Here is a 22,946-nt window from a genome sequence, read left to right on the forward strand (position 1 = left end):
TTGGCAACCAAGCTGGAAATTTAATTTGCATGCCTCCCCAAAGTTAACAGAGTGTTCTGAAGATGGGTCATACGGCCTTGAAACGTGAACTCTGTTTTTCCCTCCACAGATGCTGCCAGACCTGCTGAATTTTTCCAGCATTTTCTGTTTTCCTTTAACAGAGTGCTGTTGTGCCACTAGTCCTTATCTCAGTGAAGCCTGAGGTACACTTGTGCTGCTACAGTTATTGAGCAACTGCATGAAAATAGCAATGAATTGTGATAAAACTATCCTTCATGTTAGTTTATTAGGCAGTGTATAGCCCCTTGTACAAGTAGTGCAATATCATTGAGACAAAAAAGCATATGATGACATTTGAAAAGGCCTTATGCAATTACTCTATAAATTCATTTGGCAGAACAGATACTATTTCTGACCTATGTAAAGTGAAAGCTAGGGAAAATGCCATTTTTTTAAAACAAGTATTTTTCATTCCACTTGTTCAAACATGGGGCAGATGTGATGTATGACCTATAGATATGACTTGAAGAACTTCTGCCAAGCGTGTGCACAGCAGAAGCAAAACGCCTTTACTCTGTATTGGAGCATATTCAGAAGTGAAACAAATATAGAACCTAGCTCTTGAAGGCTAAGTAAGTCATGCATGTCGAAATGTGAGGGATTACTTGATTTAAATGCTAACGTGAAATGCATGGGGCTGACAGAGCAGTTAATTTTACTGTAGCATTTAAGAAAAATTGCACATTAGCCTGTCAGCCAGGCATTGTACCATCCTTATTTTGTTCCTGTTGCAAACCCTGTAAATCAGATTATTGTACCTCTGCATTGCCAACAATAACTCCAAGTATGCCTTGTTCCCCAAATACATGAAGAGCAGGTTTTCACAATAATAATAAGGCTACAGATATATTTCACAGTGCTGGGTAGAAGTTGGGTGGGGGGGGCAATATTACACTAAAGACTATTTATATGTATGTGCAAAGTACCTGAAATCAATTGTCAGTAAAGTTGTGAACTATCCCAATTTTATATTTTGCTTGGTATAGGAAAATTCGCAGCACTGACTGGGTCAAGATTGTGGTTTAACTGCAAAAATATACCTTATATCTTGGTTTAGTTTGCAGCTGATTTTTATAAGTTCTGCATAAGTACTAAATATATGTATTCATGGTTTACCACATTTAAAAAATGTGCTAAATAGCATTTTACATGATATGCTATTATGCAGAGCCCCTCATGACAAAATTTAGGGGTGTAATTTTGAGTTTGGAAGATAGTGTAAAACAGGTGATAGTGATTCAGCCAGGAGAGATGTATAATAGGTGGCTGAATCACTGTCACCTGTTTTACATTACAACCCAACATCAAAATCATCCCCTCGGCCTCTGAATACTCAACTGAGCAAATGAACAGATGAACAGTTTGCAGACAGCTGACTGTATGAGTGATGAAGGCTGCATGAGAACAGAATGTCTTCTCTAGCCCTCTGACTTTCCTTCTCTATTTCTGGGGCAGTACCTTATCTCCTACTGCCATTTCCCCTAACAGGCTAGTCTGAGCTTGGCAACTCATTTTATAGAGTCCAGGAGAATCTGTTAGTATAGCAACATGCAGTCCCAAACAGGTCACCATCTTATCTGTTTTAGATAGATGTAATGCCACAAGGTAAAATTGTAGAATTGTATTGCTTGGTGCCATAGTAGTTAAAACAGGAAGGTACATAGGCTACTTGCAAACACTATTTTAAATTACCTCCGTCAGTCATATCAGCTTAGTACATCATTAACTGGTGTAAAATTCAGCTATTACTTAAATGCCAGATGTGAAAAACTAATTGTTTCATTTACACCAAGTAATAGCTTTAATGCGTTAAATAGTATTTGTCTAAACAAATTTATCTAATACTTTGCAAACAACTGTTCAATTTGGAAACTTTTTATTGTACCATTCAACAGTAATTAGACTTTCTGAAAGAACTATAAATAGCATGAAGGTTAGTGCTGGAAATGTTATTTTATAAACAGTACTGTCATAGTTACTCCTTGGTTAATTAGATTAACTCTTTTGAATACATAGGATGCTTTATATTTTCCATTGAATTGTCTGTTTCATTGCTTTTCTCCAGGTAGATTTTATCACTGTTAGATTTGTGCACATGAGTTTAGTACAAAATAGGATTTCAGTGAGTATTGAGCCTGGATAGCTCTTCTGGTTTTACGTATTGCTTCGAAGTCTTTAAGGATAATGTGAGCATTTGTAATGGACTTCTCCAGCTCATACCTCAAGGTTTATTTTTATATTCACTGCACCCGATGGTAACCAGTGACAAAATATCACATTTTAAATTTGCTGATGAGGGCAGTTTTTGTAATAATATTGATCAGTGTAGGGTATTCTGTACTTCTGAACTCATATCAAGCATAAGTGTCTGGTCCTCTAGCTGTATTCTCAAGGGTATTAATTTGAAGGTCAGTATTCATGTAGTGGATGTTACTCATTGTTTGGGGAAATCTGCATTTACATTCTGCGTTGTGTAACAATATTTCAATATATTATTTATTTAATATTGCTGCTGTTCATACAGTGACTTTGCTTAATCACTTAAATGAAGATGCTGCCTGTAAAATCCAGCCAGTTAATGGCTAAGGTTATGTTTTCACTAGACCACATATGAAAGATGTATGCTTCAAGTAATCCTATTTGAATGCAAACTAAAAGCATAGCACAATTTCAATGTAAAATAATTGCTCTTTTCATTATATCAAAGCACTGTGAGTGCATCTTTAAGACCAAGTAGGGATGTTCTGGTAAACTGTTTTGTGTAATAGTTATTTTTAGGGCTTCACTTTTCTAATACGTTTGCACTATTTACTGAACCTAAATTGGGTTTGGTTAGCTTTTATGAGAGTTGCTTGTAATGGCAGTCATTTGCAAAACACAGAAGAATAAAATTGCTTTAAAACTAAAGCGGCTTTTATTTGCTGAGAGATACCTCATTATGAAAATTGCTGGCATAATAGTTTGTGCTATAGAAATCTTGTACGTCAGCTAATTCTCATCTTTCATGATTAGTCTGTGAACATATTCTGGGTTTGTTGTTCGACAGACATCACATATTAAATAGGTGGTTGGACAAAATGATACCAAGACTTATTTATTGAATTTAACCTGGATATGCTGGATTTTCTACTGATGTGTCTATGGTCTGTAACTGGGGAAAATGTCTTGGTTTTGTATCTACTCTAGATATGATGTTCTGAATTCTCTGTATTACTACAGACAAATTACAGTGCACAGCACTTATACCTTACAAGTGCAGAGCACTGAGCTTCTTCCCCATCCTTTCTCTCTATTTAGTACAATGCCCCTTCCTCCTCCATAATTTTTCTCACAAAAATGTTCTTAAGTGGGGTGGTATGAAATCACCTCTGTACACCAAGATTGAAAAAAAAAAAAATGGATTTATAATTGAAGGAACATGCACTTCAGTGGCATTATCGCTTTGGAAATGAATCAAAAACAATTATACAGTGATAAATTGTGCTGTTAATGTTATGGTGCCCCTCCCCATCTTCCTGTGTGTTTTTAATAAAGCTTAAGGTTGAAAGCTTTCATTTCCAAACTTATACTTTTTTACCTCTTCAAGTAGAAACTTTTGGTTTCCCACCAGAAGAAAATGGTGGCTGATGCTCAGAGGGTTACATGAGTGGCCCTGCTGACAATGTTGTTATATGGACTAAGTAGTAGCTTTTCATTCACTAAATGGCATCAAAACGTCCCATGTGTCCATGTAGACTGCCATTTGGGAGCAGACCTGGATTATAGACAGATGACCTATAGAATTCTGGTGCATGCTGCAGCTACATATTAGAGAGAAAGTTGAAAGTCTTCCTCACAAAACACTTTCAGAATTGAAACTCACCAGTAAAGCACTTTTTTCACTGCTGCTCGTGTGCTTTTACCTTTCAGTATTCGGTACATTTGTGAAGCATCAATATAAATCATTCAATAATATTTTTAAGCAATCAGTTAGATAAGGAACCATTAACTTGGAGCGAGAATGTATACTGCCACTAACAATACCAGTGCTGCTCCCTCCTGTTCTCACTATCTTCAGAGGCACATTGATTAGCTGAGGCAGGCTCTTATGTACACTGAGTAGAGCAAGGACCAGGAGACCATACAAAGAAGATAGGAGAGGGAAAATTAACTTTACGGTTTTTGGCAGCTTTCCCTAGTTTCTTTTCATTCTTTCATGAGATATGGGCATCGCTGGCTGGGCCAGCATTTGTTGCCCATCCCTAGTTGCCCTTGAGAAAGTGCTGGTGAGCTGACTCCTTAAACTGCTGCAGTCCATATGTTGTAAGTAGACCCACAGTGCTGTTAAGATGGGAGCTCCAGGTTATTGACCCAGCGAAAGTGAAGGAATGGCAATATAGTTCCAAGTCAAAATGGTGTTTGACTTTGGGGGGGGTGGTGGGGGGAGCAAATTGCAGGTGGTGGTGCTCCCATCCATCTGCTGCCCTTGTTCTTCTTGGTGGTAGAGATCATGGGTTTGGTTAGAGCCTGTCGAAGGAGCCTTGCTGCAGTGCATCTTTTAGTTGGTACACAATGCTGCCACTGTGCGTTAGTGGTGGAGGGAGTAAACGTTTAAGGTAGTGGATGGGGTGTCAATCAAGAGAACTGCTTTGTCCTGGATGGTGTTAAGCTTCTTGAGTGTTATTGGAGATGCACTCATCCAGATAAGTGAAGAGTATTCCATCACAACCTGACTTGTGCCTTTTAGATAGTAGACAGGCTCTGGGGAGTCAGGAGGTCAGTTACTCCTCACAGAATTCCTGTCCTGTCCTGTTCTTGTAGCCACAGTATTTATATGGCTAGTCAAGTTCAGTTTCTGTTCAATGGTGACCGCCAGGATGTTGATAGTAGGGGATTCAGTGATGGTAATGCCTTTGAATGACAAGGGGATTTGGTTAGATTCTCTCTTGTTGGAGATTGTCATTGCCTGGCACTTGTGTGGCACAAATGTTATTTGCCACTTGTCTTGCCAAGCCTGAATATTGCCAGATCTTGCTGAATATGGACACAGACTGCTACAATATCTGAGGAATCGCAAATGGTGCTGAACATTATGCAATCATTAGCGAACACCCTCACTTCTGACCTTATGATGGAAGGAGGGTCATTGATGAAGCAGCTGAAGATGGTTGGGCCTAGGACACTACGCTGAGGAACTCCTGCAGTAGTCTTCTAAAACTTAGATGATTTGATCCAGATCTAAGCCAGCACTAGCTACTGCCAAGCTTTCTGGCATAATTAAATAAACACTCTATCCTAAATTTACTGGGATGAGAACATAATTCTGAATTTTAAGCATTGGATTTATAGTGATAAGAGCCTACACAAAATAATGATACATTTGAAGTGTAATAGGACAAATAGCAATCAGCATTAGAATTTCACAGAAAATCATGGGGAGAATTTTCTCCCTGTCGGGCGGGCCGGTCGGGAGCGGGCGAGGCGGTCATGGAGCCAATCGTGGGTGGCTGCGCGCCACCATTTTACCTGGGCGGGCCACGCCCAGTAGCGCATGTGTGCAAAGAGCGCAGAAATCTCCGAGGCACGGAGCTGCCTCAGGGAGATTAAGTTCAGTTTCAAAGTTCAAAATAAAGAAAATAAAAAAGCATTTACACATGTCCCCTCATGTGACAGCATCACATGAGCTGGGACATGTTTATCAAATGTTTGAAAAATATTTATTAATTTAATAAACTCTTCATGAAACCTCATCCCGCCCGTGGATGAGGTTTCATGAAAAATGCAAAGGCCGCCTGGGCTCTTCGCCTGCCCGCCAGCCTTCAGGTCGGACGGGCAGCCCTGTCAATTTGGTAAATTAGTTAATTAACGGCCTTAACAGGCCTTTGACAGTCGGTGGGCCTGCCAAACGGAAGATTGGAATGACGCGTGGTGACTTCGGGACGCACGTCCAACGTCACCACGCGTCATTTTACACATCGGCGTGCAGGGCCCGCCCCCGCACGCCGAACAGAAAATTCAGCCCCATATTGCTGATCGAAAAATATGTTGTCATTCAAAAGCTGTAAGTAACATTCTCTATTAAATGTGTTAAACTCTTTACAGATTCTTCTAGTCCTGAGAACATTAATGTAAATTTTGCTAATTATGAATGTCAATAAAATATATACTTGAAATAAGCGGTGGGACCTTCCAATCTTGCCCGTCGGAGGTATTTGCTGGTGCTGCCAAAGTCAATGGACTTTTGGCTGGCTCGCCGTATCAGCCGGGGTGAGGCTGGAAAATCTTGGCCAATGTCTATTTTGAGGAACTATTTCCCAAAATACCTTTACGCAGCCAATCTACAGATTGTAAATAGAATCCTAAATTAAATTTATCTTGGACTTTTCTTCATTCTCTTTTTGTAATAGATTCAGTGCTCAGATCAATATCAAGGGTTGTATTTGTTATCCCTCGTCATTGTCTTAAATCGGCCACGTTTCATTTCAGTGCTATCAAAAATCAATCTTCAGTGCATTAATCCCTAACTTTGAAAAGCAATGCTGGATTTAACCAAAATATTACAATTTCCAATTTGTTCCCACAAAATATATGAGAAAGAATTATCATAACTGTCTTATACATAAATCTTATCCTACTTTGTCATTAAGCTTTTAAATCTCATAATATCGTTATTAAAGGTATTATGTGGTAGAGGGCATGTTTACAGCAGCAAGCTGCCATGTAAATTCAATGCTTATAGTCAAGTATTTTTGTAATCCGTCCTTATATCCAAGCTAAAAATCGTTTTGAAAATACTTGCTAACAAAATGTATTAGGATAAATGTACAGGGGAGATGGGGCATTGTTTTTTTCGAGAACATTATTCAGAATTTTTCAGATGTTAAAGTATACTTGGAACGATGCTAAATATGTTTTAATTTTTCTGAAATCTAGGATATGTCACTAATGAAGTAAGTTATTACAATTGCTACATTCTAAAGAAATGCAGAACCATTGGAAAAATATTTAGACCCAAAGGTCATTGAGCTCACTGGCTAGAAGTTAAGGCTAACTACCCCATTAGTGTTTAATTCCAGACAGAACCCAGAAACACTGGGGGAAATTGGAACTTTGGGTAATGTTGTAATATGGGTGGTTTTACGGCACACAGAATTTTCTGGAACACCCAAGAGAGGCGAGCAGGGCCCACCATGATACTCAGCACTGAGACCTGACTTGGATTATGTTGGAAACTATGAAATATTAAGTAATATTACTTCCAATTCAAGTTCAAAATCTTTCGGAGTCGGTAACACCCATTGATCTTTGGACTACTTTTCTAGCAGGCACACAAGATGTGCACATGCTGGTGCAGGCACCTGCTGAAGATACATTAATGTAGGGACCCCATCCTGATTGCAGTATCACAAGCAGAGATTAGCAGTACTTAGATTGTATTTATACTGATTGAGTGATGCGAAAGAATCATTCCCTACATTTCAGAGCTCTGAAGAAGAGTCATATGGACTCGAAACATTAACTCTGGTTCTCTTTCCACAGTTGCTGACAGACCTGTTGAGTTTTTCTAGCATTTTCGGTTTTTAATATCCCACGCTTCAGGATATGGCTACTTATTCTTTCAATATTTTAATAAATGATATATTCTGAACTCCAATTATTTCTTTCTCTATTTTAAAATAACACTTTTGTTTTGGATAGCCAGCGCCTATAGATGCCTCTATCATAGCTCAGAATCACCTTGCCTCTGGCTGAGTTCAAACTACGACATTAAAATACTCATTTGGTGGAGCATCACACTGTTTCTGCTGAGGGACAGAAGAGACTGTTGAGTCTCAATATTAGAACGTTGAGAGGGTTAAACATTTACATATGGGAACCCCTGCCCAATATGCAACACATGCACGTTTTTTTTACAATGGCAAATATCGGAGGGTGTCTGATTTCCTGCTGTGGAGACACAGGACACTTCATTAGCATTTTAAATTCCACAATGCAATTGAGAGCCTGAATGAAAATTCACTGTTACAATGATCCCATCCCCAGGATTTGGGATGAAGGTTGTGCCTCTGTGTTTGGTTAGTCAGGAGATCCACTGCTCTATATCTCTTTTGGTGGAGCAGGATGCCTGGAAATTCAGAGCCAGCATTCTAATCCAATGTGTCATCCAGCTCCCAAAATGTCCCTATTTTGAAAGTTGAAAATCTGTCAGTCCTCTAAGCTTTAATAATATGAGATTTAAAGCATGCATTATCTTTTGTGATTAAAATTCATGTGGTGTATGTGAACAGTTTGGTGCAGGCTTCCTCTACCTGGAAAGGGTTGATCATGCAAGCTAGATCAAACATAGAGTCAAACAACCATTAATTGTCTTTTACTTCAATTTCAATAGTGGTGGTTAGTCAAGTATTGATTGACATTGTGAGACTATTGCTGAAAGTATAGCATATGTCACACAGGAAGAGGAGAGCTGGCAAATTTGCACCAGCATATTGCCAGTATCAATCACATCTCTTCACCTTTAATGAGGGAGGTGAATCAGTTACCCACTGCCCTGCAAGTGAACTGTTAGCCTCCTAATTGATTGGCTAATGGGCAAAAAGAAAGAGCCAATCAAAGCCTTTTGATGCAAGGCTTTGCTGAAAATCTGAAAGATGACTGCTGATGTTTTTTGCTGACACTTGCAATCTTGGAGAAAGAGAATTGCACTCATTCATTTTTTTTAAGAATTCTTGAAAATATCATCCATTAGGAGCAGGATGAAGATTGACTTCCTTGTTATATTTTAAGCTAATAAATTATAATCAGCTCCAAAAAGAAGCATTGACCTAATACATGGAGAGACTTGCGTCTGTTTAATTATTGGTAAAACACTAATATTTTAAAATAACATATATAAAAAGCAACACATCTAATATAGCTCAGTTGATTGAGAGCAAAGGCTCTGAGTTCTTATAAATTTAGATATATTTCTTCATAAACAGGGTATGTGTATCTCTGTAATATTAAAATGAGTAGTTTTTGCAAGTGCGATTGGATATTGGAGCTGCATATTTTCTCAGAGATTGGATTACAGTTTACACTGGTGTACATACCGTCAGATGGTTCCTTTCATGATATAAACTGAATATTATAGTGCAATAAAAATTTTATAAAGATATAGGAGAATAGTTCTGAGGTTACAAAAGTAGTTCTGCAAGACTACTTTTGGTTGTTATGTAGAAATTTTGCTACAGTTCTCAAAGTTGGTAGGAGTAAGATTTGTCAGATCGCACCATTTCAAAGCAGCATTGCCCGTGTGACATTCTCATTGATATCATTGATGGGGAGGTGTGAAGATGTTTGTCTATTAATTTGAGGAGCTTGTTGAATCTGGTGGGAGAAACCTGAACCCATTGTCTCAGACTTTGAGGAAGCCAGCATGGACCTTCTCTCACGAGTGGAAACTACAAATATTCTGAGGTTATTCTATTCCAACAACTCCCCTCCTTCACCCAGTTCAGTAGAAATGCCCTCATTTGGCTTCACTCATCTAGGAACATAGGAACAGGAGTAGGCCATTTAACCCCTTCAGCCTACTCTGCCATTCAGTGGGATCACATGATCTGTGACCTAACTCCATAAACCTTTGCCTTTGCCCTATTTCCCTTAATATCTTTGGCTAACACAAATTTATCAGTCTCAGTTTTAAAATTAGCAATTGATTTAGCATCAATTGCCTTTTGCAGAGAAGTGTTCCAAATCTCTACCAGCCTTTAGATAAAGAAATGCTTTCTAACTTCACTCTTGAAAAGTCTGTATCTAATTTTTGACTGGCCCCCTAGCCCTAGACTTCCCAGCGAGAGGAAACATTTTCTCCCACTTTGCCCTACCTTTTCCCCTTAATATCTTGATGATTTTGATCAAATCACTCTGAACCTTCTTAGTTCCAGGGAATACAACCTCATTTTATTTAATCACTCCCCTTAGTTTAACCCTTGGAGTTCAAGTATCATTCTAGTAAATCTGTGCAGCACTGCCTCCAAGGCCAATAAATGCGTTCTAAAACGTGGAGCCCAGAACTGTTTGCAGGACTCCAGGTGTGGTTAATCAGTGTTTTGTACAGCTGAACCATGACTTCTATCTAACCCCTAATCCTTCCATTATATTGTACCCCTCTGGACATATAGACCAGCATTCCATTAGCCTTTTTGATTATTTTTCCTACCAGTTCCTGAAATTAATTTGATCTGTGTATCTGAACCTCCAAGTTGTTTTGGACCTCCATTGTTTCTGGCTTTTCAACACTTAGAAAGCATCCTGTCCTACCCCCTCTAGGTCCAAAGTAGATGACTTCACGTTTGCCTACACTGAAATCCATTTGCCACAGTTTTTTTTTCCATTCACTTAGGGCAGAATTTTCGGCCGGGTGGGCGGGCCCAACCCAATCTCTGGCCGGCGGGGAGCCGATCCCCGCCAGAGAAGCGGACCCCCCCGCCATTTTAATTGGGCGGGCCAATTAACCCAGCGTGATGCCCGGCGGGAAGCACTATCCGCATCCTGTGTGGGCGGGGTGGGGGGGAATTGCCCAAAAGCGAGAGTGCGCTCTTTCACGCATGTGCATGAAAGAGCGCACATCTCCCTGAGGCAAAGTGCTGCCTCAGGGAGATCGCTTGCACTTGTACAAACATTAAAAATGGAAAAATAAAACAATTCTTAACATGTCCCCATCATGTGACCATGTCACACGAGATGGGACATGTTAATAAATTTCACTCAAACTTTATTAATGTTTTTTAAACCCTACATGAAACCTCATCCCGCTGGTGGATGAGGTTTCATGTTTTTTCAGAAGCCCGACAGGGCTCCTGGCCTGCCCACCAACCTTAAGGTTGGACGGGCAGGTCCTTTCATTGTTTTAATTATCCTGTCAATGGCCTCAATTGACAGATAGATGGGAACACCATCACCTTGAAGCTCCCCTCCAAGTCACTCACCATCCTGACTTGGAAATATGTTGCCGTTCCTTCACTGTCACTGGGTCAAAATCCTGGAACTCCCTTCCTAACAGCACTGTGGGTGTACCTACACCACATGGACTGCAGCAGCTCAAGAAGGCAACTCACCACCACCTTCTCAAGGGCAACTAGGGATGGGCAATAAATGCTGGCCCAGCCAGCGAAGCCCACATCCCATGACTGAATTTTTTTTTAAAACTTTATCAGAAACCCTCTGGAATTCCATATAAATGACATACATAGACATTCCTCTGTCCACTACTTTTGTCACCTCTTCAAAAAATTCAATCAAATTCATCAGGCATGATTTGTCTTTTACAAATCCCTTGGCATTCTTTGATAAGCTGAAAATTTTCAAGGTGTTCAGCCACCCTATCCTTGATTACAAACACTAGCAATTTCCCAACTGATGGTAGGTTAAGTGTCTATAATTCCTTAGCTTTCTTCTGACCACCTTTCCAACCAGAGCAAGAGCATCTCTTGTCTTGTTTACATAGGCACTGACACCCACCTCTATCTCTCCACAATATTCATGACCACCCTAACATCTCTGTCCTCTCATGCTGCTTGTCAGACACCTAGCTTTGGAGAAGCCTCATTTTCTTCCAGCCAAACTTTGGGAAAACTGAGTCATTAGGCAGGATTCTGGCCTTGAAATCGGGTAGTGTGAGTTGGGCCATTTCGTGACGTCGCATTCCTGACACTTGAAAATCGGCCCATTCACACAGAATTTTCATCTTCCAGAGTCGTGAATGAGCTGAAGTTGTAGCTACTACCTCCTGGTGCAGGCCCAAGGCAGGAATGGAGGCAGGCAGGTGCCGAGGCCAGCAGGTTAAAAGGCCCACCTCTGTTCACTGGTACATCAAACCAGTTTTCTACATGGTGCTTAGGCCCCCTCTAAAAGATTTGACATTGTTTTTTGAAAGACCTCTGGTGTTGATGTTAATCCAAAGGGTAACCCATTAAGACAGGATCTTCTAAATGGTGTTATGAAAATTGTGAGAAGCTTGGACTCCTCTTCTAATGGTAATTGTCAGAATCTGCTGTTAGCGTCTAATTTAGAGAATATTGAGCTCTTCCTTAATTTTACTAGAGTCTCCTCTACTGATACCATTCAATGGACTTCTCTTTTCACAGCTTTATTGAGTTGTGTAAGATCAACACATATTCTTATTTAGCTTTGAAACCGGTACCATCACTGAGCACCAACTCTTTGGCTTTTTCCTGGGTGAAATGACACCTTGTCTTACCATTGAGTCTATCTCTTTCTTTACTTTTAGAAGTAAAGGATGTGGAACCTTTCTGGTTGTATACAAGCATATTGGTTTGACTTCTGGGCTTAGTGTTATACAATACACTATTTTTAGCTCTCCCAGTCCTATAAATAACTTTGAAAATTGTGCTCTGAAGTCTCCTGATTGACCTTCACCATTCTTTATTTCTTCTATTCTGCAAATTAGATTCAATTCTATACATGGCTTTCTACTTAGCAAATAACTCTGATCTTGAATTACATACAGTATTTCAGTAATTACTTTTTCTTTGTGTTTCAAAGTAGCTGTTAGTACTCCCAGAACCTTCAGCTCTGTTCCTCCTGGTCCGCGTAGCTTTTCATAAAATGGTTGAAGAACTCTCTTGTTTAACCATGGTTCAATATCTGAAAGAACTGAAACTGCTGCTCCAGTATGTAAATTGAAGCGTGTCCTGTGACCTCCTACCAGGACCTCTGCACTCCAATTGTTCCTGCTTAATTCTTTAATTTTCAGCTAAGAAGGGTATCTCAATGATCTTCAACTTCATGGACTCAGTTTCCTTTTAAAGCTTTTTCTTTTTTCTGCCCCTTTTTTCTACCACGACACACTGCCTGAAAATGTCCCATCATGTGCAGCACTGGCATTACACGTCTTTGGCGAGACAGTTCCAGCTCCTGTGCCTTGCTTTTCCACACCAGCAACAGCTAGTCTTGGCTGCCACCATTAATTGCTTTTCATGATGCACGTGTCTCCTTCTTTCTATTTTCCCTTTATGTCTGACAAGTTCAACTGGATCTGGGATTGAGGTTGTCTGTCTCTCCTCTGACTGCCGATGGGTTCTGCCTCCTGATCTTGGCTTGCTTACTTAATTGAATCACCTTCAGCAGCATAGAGCCTTCCCAGGACTGCAAATTATCTGAAAGTGCATCATCGTTACTCCAACAAAAGTATTCTACTGTGAGTTAGCTCCTCTTTCAGATTACCGTACTCACAGCCTTCGGCTCACCTGTACAAATCACGAATAAATGTGTCAGTATTTTTCCTGTGCCTCTGGATACATTTATAGAGCTTTGTGTATTCCATAATTGTGCTCTTGTGAAGGTTGAAATATGTCTTCAATGCAACAATGGCTTTGGCACATGTGGCTTTAGCCTTATCAATTCCTGGGTAACTAAAATGTTGTCTGCCCATTTCATACAAAAGTGTACTGACCTGCTCATATTCTGGCTTCACTGCAAAACCTGATGCGGTGTGAAATCAAGCAAAGCTCTTGTACCACTTTTGGGGGAGACTGCGGTGTATTGGTAATGTCACTGAACTCGTAATCCAGAGGCCTAAGATAATATCCAGGGGATGCGGGTTCAAATCCCACCACGCAGCTGGTAGAATTTAAATTTAATTAATAAAATCTGGAATTGAAAGCTAGCCTAATTAGACCACAAACTATCATCAACTATTATAAAAACCCATCTGGTTTACTAATGTGCTTTAGGGAAGGAAATCTGCCATCCTTACCTGGTCTGGCTGACATGTGACTCCAGACCCACAACAATGTGGTTGACTCTTAAATACCCACTGAAATGGCCCAGCAAGCAACTCAGTTCAAGGGATGTTAACTAGGGATGGGCAACAAATGCTGGTCTTGCCAGCGACGCCCACAACCCATGAAAGAACGAAGAAAAAAAGCACTTTGGCCACACTTCTATCTGATTAAGGCCTGAAACTGCCTTGAAGCACTTCAGTAGAGGCAGAGATTTTTCCATAAGCAGCTTTTTACCGCTTGCCACCATATATTAGTTTGTTTTTGGGTTGGAATAGTTTCAATAACTCGCCAGCTGCAAACCCTCTAACTCTAGTGTAACTGAATTGCAGTTATGGGAACTAGCTTTACACCAGCTTCTTTCTATGCTGATTTCTCCTTAATTCTCAGATCACAAGTATATGTCACTTGCTTCGATGACATCAGACTAAGTCCCGACTTAGCCTAACATACTCCATCATCCTGCAGTATCCATGTTTAACTTGGGTGTATTTTTTTATTTGTTCATGGGATGGCTAGGCCAGCATTTATTGCCCATCTCTAATTGCCCTTGAGAAGGTGGTGGTGAGCCGCCTTCGTGAACTGCTGCAGCCTGTGTTGTAGGAACATTTGTCAACATTTCCTCGTCTCCCAATGATGGTTGTCTGCTAATAATAAACCTTACGAGCATAATAAATAAAAATTCTTGACTTGACGTGGACTGTGGAATAACCACACGCAGCTGAGAATAGAAATCCAATGGTGTTTTCTCACCGCTCATTCACATTCTACCAGCTATTTGTGCTCATTCGACTTTTGTAAAAGTGTCGTTTCCCTTTCTGCTTCACTGGTGTATAGATGTGCTGAATCAGCAGCACTGTCAGTTCTGCACTGCCTTACACTATTCAATCACAGAAATATCTGAGGAAGATGAAAGAAAGCATCAGAACACATTACATTCACACCAGAGAACAGGAGTTTGAACCAGCTGCATTTTCTGCAGCAAACAATTACACTTTTTACTTTTTAATGCGTAACTTAAAAAGGCTCCACTATGCTCTGAAACACAGGACAGAATTTTATCCTAACCAGCCTCCACCCAGCAGGGAGGCGGCTCACAGGCTCGGGAACCTGTTTGTAATTGGAGTGGGCTTTGCCATGGCTCTTTAACTGAACCGGAGCATTAACATCCCATTCCTCAGGTTCCCACCAATCTGAAAGGGTGGGTGGATTGACGTGCTGAATCTGTCAAAGGAAGGATTTCTACTTAAACGGACCCAGCAGGGGTCAGAATGACTAAACTGTACATTGATTCCAGAGTCTTCAGCAACCACAGGAATGGAAAGGAAACCTGGGAAGGCAGCTGTGGGACCTGAGGGTCTAAAATGGGGTGATGATTGCCAAGAAAGGAAGAGGGCAGCCTCTCAAACCAAGCATGCATAGAAGTGATCAAGGAAGTCAGCTGCAGGAATAAGGTTCCTCAAACCTGAAGACAGTACTCCAAGAGGTTCAAGGCCTTCATGTGGATAGGAATGTTGAGTGACATAACACTCTCAGGTGCCAAGCCCCACATTATTTACTTCCCAAGCCTTCTCCTGAACAATACACCTTAGAACAACACACCTTGCAGCTCCACTCATCCCTCTTTCTCCAGGCAACTCTCATTCCCATCTGAACAGCCAACACTCTCACTCATACACATCTTCATGTCATCTCACATGCAGTCCTCATAGTCACTGCCACAAATGTTGTCCTTTCCTTATGTCCACACAATTCATTTCTCAAACTCACAACCTTCTGCTTTCTCTTCTGCAGGAGATGATAATGCTGAACTCCAAGGAGAGACAGAGAGTCAGGGGCATCCTCTAGCAATAGCCGCCTTGTCAACCAACCATGTCCTAAAATTCTAAGCCTCCTGAGTCTAAATAATACTCGAATAGAAGTGGAAACTTTAATCAAATGGAGCTTCCTTTTGGCTCAGGTGTTGCCAGGAGCCTATGTCTACCCAGGAGACTGGGCCAGGTTGAGCTGTCACCGCTCTGAGTGCCTCACCACTAGCACATTCCCTGCTTGGCAGCATCTGTCTGTCACCCCTGAGGCACAAGTAGAGAGAGCTGATTCTCTCCTTGTAGACCCTGTGTTCTGGTTCCCAATCCTATCAAGCCAGATGCCTGTGTCCATCCCCTCTCTTCTGTGGCATAATATGTGGCATCTTCCTCATCAGAGGTCTAAGGTAGAGCTGCACAAGCTGCTGCCATGCTGCAGTGCAGGCGGACAGCAGGGAAGTCCAGATCAAGCTGAGTGAAGTCCAAGATAGGTGAACTGACTTCTAAGGAGTTGGAAACCACCTGTCAAACAGTAAGAGCACACTCTCGGAAGATGTGCTGTGAGCGCCAGCCTCTCACCTGGGCAGGGTTGCAGCTATTCAGATGCACTCGTTGAAGCCTTCCCAGCCTGTCAGTTTCACTGATCATGCACTCCCTACTGAGTTCTCACCTGGTTGACTCTGGCAATTTCCACACAGCTCAGGGAAACCCATGCACTAGCTGTCAACATCAGAATGCTGGATTAATTCCTCAATTAATTGGAGATTTAAATATTGAAATTACACATCAGCAGCTTTCCCGCTCGCCGGCAAACCCACCTGGGCAGTGGAAGTGGGCAGGATCACGTTGGGTTCCCATCCCAATGCCACTTTTCGGGTCTCTAACACCCTGCATGCACCAGAACCTGCAACCCGGTTCTTGCCAGTTAAAATTCTATCCATAATCTTCTTGAGAGCAAAAATCTGCGATGACCACATCCTGGCTTAACAGCTGGGATACAGCTGCCAGTAACGTACACCACTGAATGTAATTGAGTTTACAGAATCGGGGGAAGGCATTTTCACCTGCAGTTCATCAAAAGGACTTCCATCATTGGGGACACATTTACAACACTTGCCTGTTCCTAAGCCCAGAAAGTTGGCTCATCACTACCTGGTCTGAAGGAGGGAAGAAAGCCAAAGTCCTCCAATTGCCATCATTTAGTCAGGGTGATAAATTTGTAAAACGGTTGCTGTTTTATTTGAGGTCTGTGCCAGGTGGAATCCATGTCTGCCACCTATGTCCCATCCAGCTACTGAGGGACTGAGAACCTTGGAATACTTGGTAATGTATTGCATCCCAATCTAATTTCTAAATTACTCACCAGAGTTATTGTGGAATTGCATCAAGAAGGCCATGCATTTTCCGTCCCATTGTGAGTACACAGTAATAGAATCATAAAAATTTATCTTGGGTGGTAGAGAAAAGCAGGTGGTATCGCTTTGGCAGCTTGTTTTATATTCTGTCAGATATTTAGCTTATTGAAGTAAAATATTGAGTAACATCTGTAATGCAGATTTTTTTTCTACACCCTGGTTATTCTTCTGAAACTACTGACTCATCCTAGGATAAGGGTCCATGGACAGCAGGCAGTCTCCAGTGGCTGTTTTTAATGTGCTTTTTCATCACTCATTCAGGGACAATGAGCATTGACTGTCTCCTGGGCCATGTGCGCTCCAGCTTAGTCAGGTCTTTCCATGCAAAAGGGCACCTTCCACAGGAATTGTTCTTTTGTGGTCCAGCACATATATTGGCACATTGCGTTGAGTTTTGGCTCAAATTGCACATAGAGGTCCATTTAGGTTCTTCCAAATGCTTAGCATCTGGATTATAGATTTTTATTTATAGCGTGTCTTTTATGTAGCAAAGAATGATCTGAATTGAGAGGAAAATGTACGAGAGAGACCTCCTTAACCAGTGATCTATTTGAAATCTTAATGTATCAGTCAGAATAATTGATGTGGTTTTCACAGTTAGAATGAAGCTTCAGACCACAAATGAATATGTCACTTTATTACAGCCAGTGGGTAAAAATTTCTGTTTAGTGCTAATGATGCAAAGCTTCAGACAGTGTGTTTAAGGAATTTGGGCATGCACTTGAATTTGCAATAGGCTCTCCTATTGCAGAAATATCTGCCGTAAGTGTGCTAAATACAAAGATTTGCCCGAAGCTACATCTAGCACCATCTCATAGCCAAACAACTGGAATTTTCATTGAGGTTCTCCTGATTGTTTGTCATAACTGCTGCGAAAAATCAGCAGAAATCCCAGAGTAACCAACACAGTTGTGAAGTTTTCTATGATAATACAATGGGGTTTCGGAGTTCCCTGACATAAATTTGACCACAGGCAATCCAATGCAAATTGAACAATCTACTTTTGGTCCTTAGAACGCTAGCAACACTAGGGAAATCCAAGGGCTGGATCTTTTGCTGAGCGGGTGGGCACACGCCTAACCCGCTCGAGCGTAAAATGATGCGCGATGATTTCGGGTGAGCGTCCTGATGTCATCGTGCATTTGCGCGATATTTCGGTCGACAGGCACGCACGGGAGTCAGCAGCCCAGCCGCAAACAATTAACAGGCCTATTAAGGCCACTAAAGTGATAATTAAATGCACCTTTTCACTGCCCGTCCAACATTACGGTTGGCAGGCAGGCAACTCGGCCAGGCGGCCTATGGATTTTTGATGAAACCTCATCCAGGGGCGGGATGAGGTTTCCAACAGGAATTAAAAATAAAATGAAGGTGTTTGAATCTCATTTATAACATGTCCCCTCGTGTGACAGTCACATGAGGGGACATGTTTTTAACGTTTTTAAATTCTTTATTTGTGTTTTTAAAAATCTTCAGCTCCCTGAGGCAGCTCAATGCCATCAGGGAGCTTTCAGTGTGTGCACCCACGTGCATGCATAAACTTCCACGCTCGCCCTCCTCCCACTGCCCCCACCCCCACCCTGGCAGCGCTCAGCATTGCAGCGCATGATTCATGCTGGCTGGCTGTTCAATGGCCAACCAGCGAGAAATCACGGTCGGGGCCCAATCGCCGGCGGTGGCCGGTTCCATGACCGCTCCCAGGCCCGCCCGCCGCACCCACCCAACGAGGTAAAAATCCTGCCCCTGTTTCAACCAGGTTTTTAATCTGAGACAAACCTGATATTACAGTTAAAAAAAAAGCAGTTCAGATGTCAAAATAACTTTATTACACTATTGTGAACCTGATTCAACTATAGCGAATAATGAGACATGACCGATTTGACTTGAATTTTCAATATCAAACAGTTGAGCACCATTGCTTCAGGATTATCATTAATGGTAGTTTGATCAGGCCTGGATCTATAGTACAATGCAAAGCATTACTTTATTTTAAAGTGTAGGAATTGTTGTGTAGATAAGCTAAATGTCGTAATTAACTCATACGTTAATAACGCTGGGGATGATCTTTTATTAAGATTGTGTGGAATATGGTGTTTCAGCAACCTTTTTTGACTGGGAGTCATTTTGACCACATAGACAACTGACAGATGCTGCATTTAAGGACAATTAATATCATTATGGCCAGTATTTTTAGGATGGTGGGATTTCCATTGCCACTGTCCGAGGAATCGATGGTGAACGTGCTGCTGCCGACACTGGCTGCCTCACAGCCATTTAATGTTCCAACAAGTGTTAATTGACAGGGGATGGGACTTCACCCATCATTCAGGATGAGGTCCTGCCTCAGAGAGCTGCTAGCCAGCCAGTGCCAGAAGGTGCAGTGAGCAAGAGTGGGACTGCAATTGGTCCCCAGAGTCTTAGTCCCAGAAGACCAGGGCCAGGTAATTGTGGGTTCTCAGGGCGTGGGGGGAGTGGTGAAGCCCGGAGGGTTGGGCAGAAGGGGATGGGGATGTTTGTGGCGAGGCAAGGGCAGGGAAGGTGGCCCCGCAGGGCCCAGATCTTTTGGAGGGGTGCCTGATGTTGGAAGGAGGCTGTTGATGAAGGCGCCACCTCTCCTTCCGCGCCCCCCAACCCGCCCAAGGCCTGAGCAGGATCACTTTTCAAGCTTTGCCCCGCTCCTGAACTCCTCCCTCTAGCCTGAAAATTAGAGGCTAAGCAGGAAACAGTTCTCAAGTGGTCAGTAATTGGCCACTTAAGGGCATCAATTTGGGCAAGGCTGGCAGGCCTTACCCATCCCACCGTAAAATTGTGCAGAGGTTGGGGCGGGTGGGAGCCTGGTGGGCAGGTCATCTGAAGAATTTTACGGCCACCCACTGTCTACAAACCTGCCGGCGGGGGAACAAAAAATTCTGCCCCATATCTTGTGTTTGTTTATAAGCAGATTGGCATTCATATTTTAATTAAAATGTTGCTTGTCTTGGTTACTTTTCATATTCCCAGTGTATTTTTTCTTCAATCAGGTTTCTTCCATTGTAAAAACACAAAAACAACTTTTAACTAAAATCACAAATAATGGGCAGAATTTTACATCCTTCCCCACTCCCTGCCCTCCTACCCACCCCCAGCTTGGTTCCAGTAAAGCCCACGTACTTCACTTTCTAATCCGGTTCCAGCGACAGTTGTCAGTGGGCGCTGCCTGCAGTCCAGCAATGGCCAACGCTCCCAGTGGCATTGCTGGAACGGGAGAGCAATCAGCCATTTGATTGCTCGGCAGCTCTCAGAGGTGGGACTTCATTCCAGATGGGGCGGAAGTCTCGCCTTGAGCCAATTAATGACCTAATGGTTGTAAAATGATCTCAGGGCTTCCTGGCCATGAGAAGGCAGGCTCACCCCTAATTTTTAAGCCAAAGGGTTAGAGCCACCGCCTCCACATACAATTCCCACCCAATGTTGACTGTGATCCTGGTGCATTATCCCTTCTTGTCTTCCTCAAATTCTCTACTGCCTTTGATCAGTTGACCATGCCATTCTTTTCTACCATCTTTCCTCCACCATCCATTGCCATGGGACAGCCCTCACCAGTTTCTTACATGCCTAGTAGTAACTCCTACATCATCATCTCCAGAATTCCCCAATCTCCTTGGCCTCTCCATTTCCTTGTCTAGGTACTGCTCGTTGATGACGTCAAGACCTGGTGTCAGATTCCACATGTACATTAATCTTTTATTGCAAAGCTACTGTTTTCAGCTACCTCCCTGAACATTTACTCCATTCCCTTAATGTCTCTAGCTGAAACAGATTATCCATAACCTCGTGATTCCATTCATTCCCAAGCTCCTATGTACCAATTCTAAGGTTCAACTAATTCAAAATTTTTGGCCATATTCTCCCACGCTAAGTTACATTTGCGAATTACAACCACACTAGTTGACCTACATTTGGCTCCCGTCTCCCAAACCTTAAATTTAAAATTCTTGTCCTTGCTTATAAATTTCTGTATGGCCACAAACCTCCCTATTCTTACTTCAGGCAGCCATACAATCAGCGTTCCCTCACAACCTATCTATTTTAAGTGCAAAGTCCCTTTAAATTTGTTTGCATCTACACATGGTAACATAACAGGCTTACTTGTGCTCAGCCTGTGTGGGAACTTTTGGGTTGCTGCACAAATGTGCAGCTTAGAGGCAACTTTGTCTGCAATCCCCCCTGTGTTTCCATTTCTTAGATCCCATGCATCCCCATAAACCTTGCCCCACTTTGCTGGCCATGCCTTTAGCTGCCTAGCCTCTATGTTTGGCATTTCTCCCAACACCCACCTACCCACCCCTCCAGCTCCTTTCTCCCTTGAGACACGCCTTAAGCCAGGTTCTTTGCCCAAGCATTGACTTAACCATTTTCCTTACACATCTGTGAAGCAGCTTGACATTTTTTTTACATTAAAGAGACTAAATAAATTCAAATTGATGTTACTCATCATTTTTCGTTGAAAATAAGCGAAATGTCCAGTAAAACATTAAGTACTTGTAAATTTCATGTTTAAAGTAGCAGCATAATTATTGTACTTTTTCCCAATAATGTTTTTGATACCAAACAGTGAAATAATCATGGATATTACTAGAATAAAATTGTGTATTGAGATTATTCACTGTTCAGCAAACTGGAAATATTTGAAGACACTTTCATTGTCACAGTCAAGAAGAATTTACTGCAATGATTTTTGACAGTCTTTGCGCTTTGTCCGCAACCGATTATAACAGATGGTTAATGGCACTGAACAACAAAAATACAGGGTCATAATCTCTAAGTACTCAGGAAGGAGTGGTGGAAAGGTTCAAGATTCAAGTTTCATGTGAATCAGTGTTATATGATAAGATGAAAATGATGCCATCAATAAATTATTCAGTTGGGGAAGCAGCAAGAATTCATTGTTTCCTGAAACATAAGATATTGTTGGATAATGCAGGTTAAGAATAATATGTTAACACTCGTTTGTTATTGCACTTACTCGAAGAGTCACAGATCTTTTATATTTACATGAATTGTCTCTAAATGCAGCCTGCAATGTTAAGCATCCTCCACAGTGTGAGAGCTAATCTAGTTTACGTTTAATATTTAATTCCTTTGTTTTTTTTAGGATTTCCAGTAATTGAACAAGTCAAGTTCAATACCATCCCAAAATGTCAATGGTATGAAATTGGGTGTTGAAATCAAAAGAAGAGAAAGTAGAGTGGATGTAAACATGTTACTGATTTTGCTAACACCTGATTTGTGCTGCCACTCAAGCAGCTTCACCTCCTCTCCTGCCCCCCCACCCACCCCACCATCTCTCTCTCTCTCTCTCCCCACCCCACCCCACCTCCCTTTCCAGCAGTTTACACCTCAACTTATCCAACTTGCAATGTTGGACAACCTGATCCAATATCTGGTTATTCAGGTCCACCACAAAATAATTGCATCCATCTAACCAACGCCTGCCTCCCAACAAGTCACAAATTGCACAACAGTTTCCCCCTCTTTTTGTCTCATCTGATGGAAAACATGCTTTTGGAATGTGGCATTTGGTGTCACCACATAATGGTCCTTCAAAGCTTTCACTCCATGTTCATAATCTGCCTTTTCTCCCATGTCAGGCAATAGTTTGAAAGCCCCCCTCACAGAAGCACCTGCATTGAACAGCTATAAAACCCATTGTTGTGCTTTCTTTGCCACTATCACTCTGTCCAAAAACAGACTGTGACTATCAGCATACGCTTCGAAGTACCTCCACCAGCTATCATCATGACAGTGTCAATTCAAATTTACATGTAGAGAATGATATAGCAATCCAGAGGCATTGCCTTAATAGCAATCATATAAAAGGCAAAACTTCATTCCAGTCATTTCTTTTTGCTAGCTTATTT

The 22,946-nt window shown here is 41.7% G+C and overlaps 1 protein-coding gene across 5 annotated transcripts in view; it reads left to right on the forward strand.

Moving 5' to 3' along the window:
* Positions 1 to 22,946, forward strand: part of pcdh7b (protocadherin 7b) — a 493,666-nt gene that overhangs the window by 413,359 nt on the left and 57,361 nt on the right. The window contains exons 1-2 of one of the 5 annotated variants that reach the window (XR_013577164.1): positions 6,024 to 6,100; positions 22,181 to 22,232. The exons of 3 other annotated variants lie outside the window; for them this stretch is intronic. The gene's annotated coding sequence lies outside the window, so the exon portion shown is untranslated. Of the gene's footprint in view, positions 1 to 6,010; positions 6,101 to 22,180; positions 22,233 to 22,946 lie in introns of those variants that run through there. One more of the 5 variants, XR_013577163.1, reaches the window with a different exon arrangement.

This window comes from Cetorhinus maximus, chromosome 1, assembly GCF_964194155.1.
Source record: "Cetorhinus maximus chromosome 1, sCetMax3.hap1.1, whole genome shotgun sequence".
NCBI classification, from domain to species: Eukaryota; Metazoa; Chordata; class Chondrichthyes; order Lamniformes; family Cetorhinidae; genus Cetorhinus; species Cetorhinus maximus.